Source organism: Lactuca serriola, chromosome 2 (genome assembly GCF_051521515.1).
Source record: "Lactuca serriola cultivar US96UC23 chromosome 2, Lser_US96UC23_V15, whole genome shotgun sequence".
Classification (NCBI taxonomy): Eukaryota; Viridiplantae; Streptophyta; class Magnoliopsida; order Asterales; family Asteraceae; genus Lactuca; species Lactuca serriola.
The window spans coordinates 67,040,924-67,050,984 of record NC_136409.1 but is presented as its reverse complement, the minus strand read 5'-3'; positions in this window follow the sequence as shown (position 1 = coordinate 67,050,984).

The following is a 10,061-nucleotide window of genomic DNA, read 5'->3' as shown; positions in this document are numbered from 1 at the left end:
TTTTAAAAAAATCATAGAAAACTCATACGAGGTCAAAAACTGAATCCGTAAATTCTGAGAGTTCCTAAAATGTGTCTAGTTTATTCATAATTTTTATCATGATTTTTGGAAGTCTTTAACTTGTGTTAAAATGTTCATATTCACAGACTGGTCCGGATTTGTTCTTGAAATGATAGGCTGTTTTGTAAAAATCACCATAAATTGTAGAAAAATCGTGTGGAGATGTGCAAGTAGTCATTTTAAAGCTAAGAACTGGAACTACTTGAACCTAAAACAGTTTTGAAAACTAAAATGTTTAAGTTGCCCAAAAAAGTCCGTGAATGGAGTTGAACTTTTCTGATGAAGGCTGTTAAATGAGTTTAGTTGTGTTCTTGGTGTTCTAACTTGTATTCCCCCCTTAAAACTTAAGAAAAACATGAAAAGATAGGGGTATGAACTCACCTTGAGTGGTTTCAGTAGATGAGTGTTGAAGAAGAGAAGTGTTCAACTCAAGAACACTTGAAGATTCGAAGATCTAACAAGAATGTGATGATGTTTGTGTAAGGAATCAATGATTTGAGTAAAAGGGAAGTGTAATTAACACAAGGGGAATGAATTATACTTACCAAGAGTGTAAGAAAACTTGATGATCAGCCTTGAATCTCGAATTTGAGGGGGAAATTTTGAGAGAAAAGGTGTTTGTTCCTTGGGTGGAAATGAGAGAAATGAGAGAAATGAAGAGTGAGTGGAGTACTTTCCCAACTCTTTGGATATTGATTTGCTGAAGAAAAAAGTGGGAAAGTACCCTTGAATGACCAGGTATGGTGGGGAGTACAATGGCTGGTCATGGGAATGGGTATGGGGTGGTTGTTTGTGTCAAATATTATGGCAAGATTCACACTCCACCTCATGATTTCCCTTAATGGATTTTATTCTTAAATAAATATTTTCATAAAAATATGCTTATATTATGAATATTTAGGGTCTTATTTGTTAAAATATGATTTTTGGAGAAAATCCTGCATTAAAATGATGAAAAACGGGCTTAAAACGGAGTTGGGGTCGAAAACCGGGTGAAAAATGGCAAATTCGAAGTCAGGAGGGTGACTCCGGCCTTAACAGCATTAGATCCGAAGTGGGGGGGTTAGGCTGCTGAAGTGGATCCGAAGGAAAAAGGGCTGCGGTCCGAGGTGAAGCTCGCTGCGGGGCTTGGTTCCGGGTTCGGTGGCTCCGGCTTCGTGGCTGCGGTCTTGACGGCTGCGACTCTGTGCTTCGGCTCGGTGGCTGCGGCTGGATGGCTGCGGCTACTCAAGGGCCTCAGACTCGGTTTTATGTGGCCTTGGTTCCAAGAGGGTTTTGGCGCCTATAGAGAGGCTTCGGCCCTAAGACGCTAATTTCCAAGGATTCTCCCCGTATCGAGTGGTTTTTCACCAAGTCAAGTGTCGGGATGCCCCAAATGATCAAAATAAATCCAAAAGAGGTTTTGAGAGAGATTTGGGAGAGATTTCACCTTCTTGGAGAGATTTGGGAGAGATTTCACATTCTTGGAGAGATTTCTCATACAAAGAGAGATTTGGGAGAGATTCCACATTCTTGGAGAGATTTCACTTATGGAGAGAGATTCGGGAGAGATTTCACATTCTTGGAGAGATTTCTCATACAAAGAGAGATTTGGGAGAGCTTCCACATTCTTGGAGAGATTTCACTTATGGAGAGAGATTTGGGAGAGATTCAAAAATAGAGAGAGATAGAGTGAAAATGATTGAGAGAGGTTTCATGTGTGACATTTGTGAGTGTTCGGCTTCGCAATGCAAGGTCCGTAAACCCCGTTAAGCCATGTTTAAGGATCTTACACACTCCCGATGAGTATGCAACATTGTTTTATCGGTTTGGTTCGTTACTTACCATAGTTTTAGGTTAAGGAAATCTAGATGTACGTACTTTTCAATTTATGACTTCTCATTAGAATAGCGAGTTGTATAGTATTTACCTAAGATAAGCCCTAGTGCACAAGGGTTAGTTGAGTTGATTGGTTTGACTTATTGACTTTCACTTTGACTTTGACTTGATTGGAATTTGACGGTTGTCACATCATTCCCCCGTTAGAGGGAATTTCGTCCCGAAATTAGCACTTTGACCGGGGCTTAATGAATTTGGAGAAAAGATGGGAAAAACTTTTCGTAGTACAAGAAATTGGTAAGGCGGGGACCACTCCGCCTGATGTTAAATGACTACCTTGGAATCTCTTGTTGCTACATGAGCTATGTCAATTTAAAGGAGTTATTGTTTTGCAATGATAGTGTATTCTATGTGTGCCTTTATGCTCCCCGCTACAAAGTGAAGACTCTCGTTCATTTCGATTTCGCCAAGTGGTAAGTGGGCTCACCCACGTTTTACCGAAGTTAATCACTCAAGCTACTAACATGTAGCCCAAGATTTGAACAGTCCCTTTTGTTATGCCTGTTGGTTTGCTGTTTGTAGGCCATGCTCAAGTCTAACCTAGTTCTTTGTAAGGGTTACCAGGGTCGCGAAATGAATCTACTATCTCTGTTAGAGATAACAGATATTAATAGACCCTGTGGTCGCATGATTTTTTTTGATGTACGTTCTAGTCGATTCCTCCATCCTGACAGTTTCTTTGATTAGTAGGGAGTGTGCATCTTTGGCCAGTCTGTCGACGGTTACCCAAATGGTCCATTGCCTTGGGTAGCTTGGTTATGAAGCCCACTGCTAGCCGCTCCCACTTCCTTTCAGGTATCACTGGTTGTTGTAGGAGATGCGAGGGCTTCCTTTATTCTCTCTTGACATTGGCACAAGTCCGATACTTGCCCACGTGTGTAGTGATGTCTGCTTTCCTATTCGTCCACTGACGGTACTGATGGGTTTTGGCCATATGAACATTCCTATGTGCACATGCAAACCCTAATGCTTGGATCTAGGTTTCTCTAATTGAACATACATTGAATCCAAGACTTCTAATGGCTAATTGAGTATAAGAACAATACAAAACCAGAGTTAGAAGCTTACTTCAAAACACTTGTTTGATCTTCTTGTTCTTGGAGCTTTAGAGTCACAAATGTCACTCCTCTAATGGCTTACAAACACCAACTAGCAAGAGGATGATATGTGAGAGAGGAGAGGGGATGAAATCGGCCAGGGTTTCTTTGCTTTAGCAGAGGTGCGGATTTCCCTTGCCCATGGGGTCTATTTATACTTGTAAGGCTCCTAGAGTTTCACTCTAAAACCCTAGCTGGATAACTATTACTCAAAGCAATCCAAATCCCTTCCAAGATAAGCCCTTGGACGAATTTATGGCTATCCTAAGCCCTAGAATTCGTCCACCCCTTAACTTTAAAGGATTTACAGCCCAAAGTGTAACTATCAAACAATTGACAGTTTATACCCCTATGTTTAATTAATCTCTTTAAGTCACCAAATTAATTCCTAATTAATTTATGACTTATATCAATCAAACAATAATATTATTATTCCTTATATTATACTTATAATATAATAATAATATTCCTTCTCTCATTATAAATCATCCTGTCAAGTTGCTATGGTGAAGGCAACCTAAAAGGACCAGGCACAACCCGGTCAAATACTTGCCAAATATAGTTGTAGCCTTAGACACTATTCCAACAGTCTCCCACTTGGATAAGTCTAGTAACTATATGCACAAGTACAATTCGATTTGCAATCGTAGCTCTCAAAGACGCTTTCAAACTCTGATCTAATCAATCTTGTCCTTTAGATAAGGGATCGTATAGTCCTCTTGTTTAGATATCATGCTGACAATTCTATGGAATCAATTTTGTCTAGCATTTGGTTTCTCGATCTCCGATTCATTTGACATAGAACTTAATCGAACACATCAATTCAGTTTTGACCGGGCCTGGCACATAAGTCAAATCAAATCATCGAGCGGCCGAGATATCGCTTTTAACCTCTTAGGATAAAAGTAACAGATAAACTTCGACTTATATGCATTTACTTATTCATTAATCAACTATACACAACAATGCGTTTTATAACACCGAGTTACTGATGCGTTTTCACATCATCAATGTACAACCAATCAGCAAATAACAAACCATATATCTAGGTTTTAAGACTATATGATATTATCATCTTGCGATCACCCTTTTATATCATATTCCATAAGGTTATTCCAGCAAGCGCGGGTTTGTTCCAATGCTCAAAACTAGTTCATAAGCACTCATGAACGTTGCAGCAACCCTTTGCTATGTCTAATACAATTTAGACAATCTACACACCAATTCATAACAATCTTCATTCATATCTACTTCCAACATATGAATGATTGTGGAAAATTCGAATAATTCGATTATTCTTAATAAACTCAATTATTTTGGAAGTCAAAACATGCAAAATGAAACAATAGTTAAACAATTAAAATAAGACAGTAACATTACTCATAAATAATACTCTTTTATTTAATGGTCAAATGTTAATTACATTTATCTATTACACGTTTCTACTACCATCTAATCTATACTAATATCATCCTTCAGCCCAATACTCCTAGCATGCTGCAAGTGCCTAACCCTACTCAGTCCCTTCGTAAGCGGATCTGTTGGGTTATCTTCCGATGATATTCTCTTCACTACGAGTTGTCCTTCTTCTACACGATGTCTAATAAAGTGATATTTTCTGTCGATATGTCGAGATCTACCATGATCTCTCGGTTCCTTGGTTAAGGCAACCACTCCTTCATTATCACATAAAATCTCCATGGGCTCCTTTATGGCGGGTACAACACCAAGATCATCAATGAAGTTCTTCAACCATATTGCCTCCTTTGACGCTTCGCTCGCTGCAATGTACTCTGATTCACACGTTGAATCAGTTACGGTTTCCTGCTTGGAGAGATTTGGGAGAGATTTCACATTCTTGGAGAGATTTCTCATACAAAGAGAGATTTGGGAGAGATTCCACATTCTTGGAGAGATTTCACTTATGGAGAGAGATTTAGGAGAGATTTCACATTCTTGGAGAGATTTGTCATACAAAGAGAGATTTGGGAGAGATTCTAAATTCTTGGAGAGATTTCACTTATGGAGAGAGATTTGGGAGAGATTCCAAAATAGAGAGAGATAGAGTGAAAACGATTGAGAGAGGTTTCGTGTGTGACATTTGTGAGTGTCCGGCTTCGCAATGCAAGGTCCATAAACCCCGTTAAGCCATGTTTAAGAATCTTACACACTCTCGATGAGTATGCAACATTGTTTTATCGGTTTGGTTCGTTACTTACCATAGTTTTAGGTTAAGGAAATCTAGATGTACGTACTTTTCAATTTATGACTTCTCATTAGAATAGCGAGTTGTATAGTATTTACCTAACATAAGCCCTAGTACACAAGGGTTAGTTGAGTCGATCGGTTTGACTTGTTGACTTTATTTGACTTTAACTTGATTGGAATTTGACGGTTGTCACATCAAGACCGTGGGAAGGTGCCGATGTGATTATACACACACTCGTTCAAGATTATGTTGAGGATTCTAGGATTTGACTTTCATTTGTGGAAATATATTGACATTTGAGACACTTATGGTTTTATGAAATATAATATATTAGTGTTATATGTTTTAAAAAAAATTGGTTTGAAAATTTACCGTGTTACAAGTTGGTATCAGAGCCTTGGTTTGAGGGATTCAGATGCACCTTCGGGTATGTCTGGACTCAAACTGAGGATTTTAGAAAATTTTCAAAAGAAATGATTTTTCTGAACCGGGTAAGAGATTTTAAGAGGGAACAAAAAGGAGCAGTGTCTACAATCAGCCAGAGCCCGAATGATGGTTTTCCAAAATACCCTTAACTGTTTACTTTCCGAGATATTTACGAGATGTTTATTAGATATTAGAAATTCATGCTAGTGAGTAGGCTAGGTATTTCATATTCTAAGGCTAGAGTTGCTTGATTTGTGATGCCTTAGCCTAGGATATACTTTTGATCAGTGTTATTTGTTAATTGCTCTGAGTATGTGTTGACTTCTGAGTTGAGAGATAATCTAGGGAGGGATACCTAGATGAGCATATGAGTAGTCTACTGATAGAGTAGCCTGATAATTATGAGAGATAGAACACTTGTGAGTTAGAATCCTAGGAGGAGGACTTGGGATGACTACAGGTTGGTGTGGAAGGTAGTATTGGGACCGTACTACTGAAAGCGCTGGATCTATATGCAACCCAAGTAAGAATCTTTAGGATGCTAAAGAGCAAGTAGGGGCGAGTGATTGAGTGTGAGAATAATCGAGCGAGTTTCTGAGGATTTTGTGTTGTGTTTCAGAGACATCATGGTGGGTACATGCCACACCCTAAGGAGCAGTGGGACTAGCGATGATGACATTTGTAGGATGATTCACGAAGAGGTGGCCGCAACCATACAAGAGGCGATTCCAGAGATGTTTGGTTCTATCAAGACCACTTTGATCGAGATGTTTGATGAGTGGCACGCCGCTGTTACCGAGGCTGCTTCTACTATAGCCACTACAGCAGTCGCTGCTGCCAGGCCACAGGGAGGTGACTCGTTGTTGTTTTGGGAGTTTAGCAACACGAAGCTACCAGAGTTCGATGGGAAACAGGATCCGATTGTGGCCATGAGATGGATCGCTGATATCGAGGGATGCTTTTATACTTGTTGATGCCCAGAGCATCCGAGACTCTGGCTCGCTTTGAACAAGCTTCACTTGGGAGTGAAGGATTGGTGGAAGTTTGTGATGACTGATTTTACCCCTGCAGATCATGCTGTGTGACCTGGGAGAGGTTCACCAAGTTGTTTAGAGAAGAGTATGTTCCCCAAGTGGAGAGGAAATGTTTGGCCCAAAAGTTTCTGTCTCTCGAGTAGAAGACATAGTCAGTAACTAAGATTACACGGGTGTTCAATGAGAGGGTGTTGTTTTGCCCTGAGCACGTGTCTACTGAGCAGGCACGTATGAGCCGATATCTGAGCATACTGAGGAGGGATATACAATAGTTCGTGGCGAACTCAACATACCGGACATTGGCTGAGCTTCAGACCAATTCCAGGCGCAACCAAATTGAGCTAGAGTTACAGACCAGGGAGGAGGAGGAGTCACGGGGTTGGGACCGAAGACCAGTACAGTCGCAGCTGGAGATGAAGCGAGCTAAGATCACTGATACCAGAGCTGGGGGCCAGAAGGGCCACACTTGTGGCAAGTGCGAAAAGAGTCACGATGGGTCATGTCGTGTGGAGATTTGATATAAATGTGGCAAAGAGGGGCACATGGTGAAGGATTGCCCAAAGGGGTTTGTAGTTTGCTTTAACTACAACCAGATCGGCCATCGGAAGACCAAGTGCCCACAGCTCGTTCAGGGATGAGCACAGGGATCTGCACCTGTTACCTTACGTGTTACTGATGGTCAGCCAGTGTAGGCCGAGGTACCGAGAGCTTGTGGGAGAGAATTTCATCTAACGACGGAGGAGGTCCGCGCAGCACCAAATATTGTGGCTGGTACGTATCCCTTACTTCTATTATTTTGAGACTTATTGGGCTTATATTGTGTTGTTCATAGGTACTTTTCTTGTAAGTTCTATACCTATTCTAGTGTTATTTGACTTAGGTGCGTGTCGATCTTTCGTGTCATTAGCCTTTAGTTGTCACATCAGTATCAGACGAGAGGCATTGAGTCGACCTCTGAGGGTTTCCATAGCTGACGAGCATGCGGTTTTCCCACTGATGTATTCCGAGGATGTGTACTAGAGATTTTTGGTGTCGAGTTTCCGATAGACCTAGTACTGATCGCTATGGGTGATGTTTGCGTCATAGTGCGCATGGAATGGTTGAGTCGATTTAGAGCCGTGATCAACTGTGAGCGACATTTAGTGACTATACGAGACCCTAGTGGGGGAGTGATTACGGTGTATGGTGAGGGTACTAGATCTGGATCAACTTTCTATTATGCTGCTAGAGCGACATAGAGTCTACAGTTGGGTTGTATGGGATTTTTGGCATATGTGATTGATACTCGGGTTGTCACAGGGAGACCGAGTTCTATTACCGAGGTTCTAATAGTGTGCGAGTTTCCAGATGTTTTTCCCGAGTAGCTGCCGGGTGTGCCTCCCGAGAGGCAGGTGGAGTTCCGGATCGATTTGGTTCCGGGAGCGGCGCCTATTGCCAAGGCACCTTATTGCCTTGCGTCATCGGAGATGCATGAGTTATCCTCACAACTCCAGTAGCTGTTGGGGAAGGGTTTTATCAGGCTGAGTAGCTTGCCGTGGGGAGCACCGATCCTTTTTGTCAAGAAAAAGGATGGTTCACACCGGATGTGCATTGATTACCGGGAGTTGAATAAGTTGATGGTCAAAATCCTTTATCCACTACCGAGGAACGATGATTTATTAGATCAGTTACAGGGGACATCTTGGATTTCCAAGATTGATTTGTGATCTGGATATCATCATATGAGTGTTCGCGAAGAGGATATCCAGAAGACGGCCTTCAGGACTCGTTTTGGGCACTATGAGTTTGTGGTGATGCCTTTCAGGCTCACCAACGCACCAACAACTATAACGCCCGTAGATCCGGGTTAGTCAATTTAGATACAATAAGTGACGAAAACGACTTTTTGATAGAAGATTATTTAAAACGCCCAAATTTGACTTCATATGAGGAAGTTATGATTTTTCTAAGTTTCGGCTTAGCGGTATGTAGCCTGGAGTTCGAATATTAGATTGAGCGATTTTTGGCCATCATGACCTAAACGAGAATCAAAGATCTCATTAATAGTAGTGTAAGGGTAAAAAGACAGATGAAAACGGACGTCGGATGAAGAAGTTATGAATTTTTAACATACTATTCCTGTCCCGGCCTGTTAAAAATATAACTTTAAAAATAAACTCAAAATTAGCCGACGGAGTCTAAACGAAAGCTGTAGAGTACGGTCCCGCCTATGCGTGGTTATAAAGAAATTCGAAAAAGGAGATCGTATATGAGAGTTATGTATTTTTGAAGTCAGGGTGTGAAATTGCGAGACTGCATGTGAGGGGTACACCCAGCGTACCGAAGTACGCCCTGCGTACGAGTAGATTTACGCCTAGCATTCTCAGAATCATTCTGTCCAAAGTAGAGCCACGTCGCCCCACCGAAGCGGCGACACGTGTGTACAGAACAGGCTATACGCCCCGCGTCCGAGGGTCCGAACGCCCAGTGTACGTCCTAGGTCTGGCCTATAAAAGGCATGCGAGGGCAGCCTCTTCTCTTCACAATTTCTCTCTCTACTTTCTGTCACTACCCCCTTAACCACCTCTAAGCCTAGGTAAACCCCCTAGCACCCAAAGGAAGCCCCGAGGCTCCCGAAGCCCCGCGGAAAAGAGTCTTTCAGCTCGGAAACGCTGCCCCAAGCGAAGCTCGGTTTTCGAGAAAAACCCGCTGAAAGTGAGCTACGCCTACGCTTTTTTCTTAATATAGCTTTTGTTTAATTATAATAATGTTATTAGGACCTTATAATAATTATTTCCGCTATTATTATGGGTTATATAAGTGTCGTTGTCATATAATTTTTAACCACTCGCGGTACAGGGAATCCAATTTGGAGGGCCGCTTGGGTTGCTGGATTTAGAAGTGCTATATGCCAAAATGATCCTGCCCTCCAGTGTTTCATGTCTGGCCCCTGTCTGTACATAGTGGGTGAAGAGTATTGTGTTAACACTTATATAATAGTAATAATAGCAAGACTGTTAATTAGTCTCGGTTAATATCAGACTAAACTCTAGTGGTAATGATACTAGGTTCTGTCGAAGGAAATTGTTTTAAGTAAACGAAGCGTTGTCCGAGTACCGAGCCAGCACCTTATCAGGTGAGTTCATAGTACCTTTCATCTTACAAATAGATACAAAGTATTTTATATAAATTATGTGCTATGTGTGCATATTGTCTGGATACTTGTTGTCTATGCTGGATGAAAGATTTATATACACATTTTAAATGATTTAAGTTGTATATGTATTTTTATATCTACAAAATACGTTGGGTAAAACATGGGTAGATGAATGATGATGGATGAAAGCTGAAATAGAGGAACATTAGTAGTATGGACCG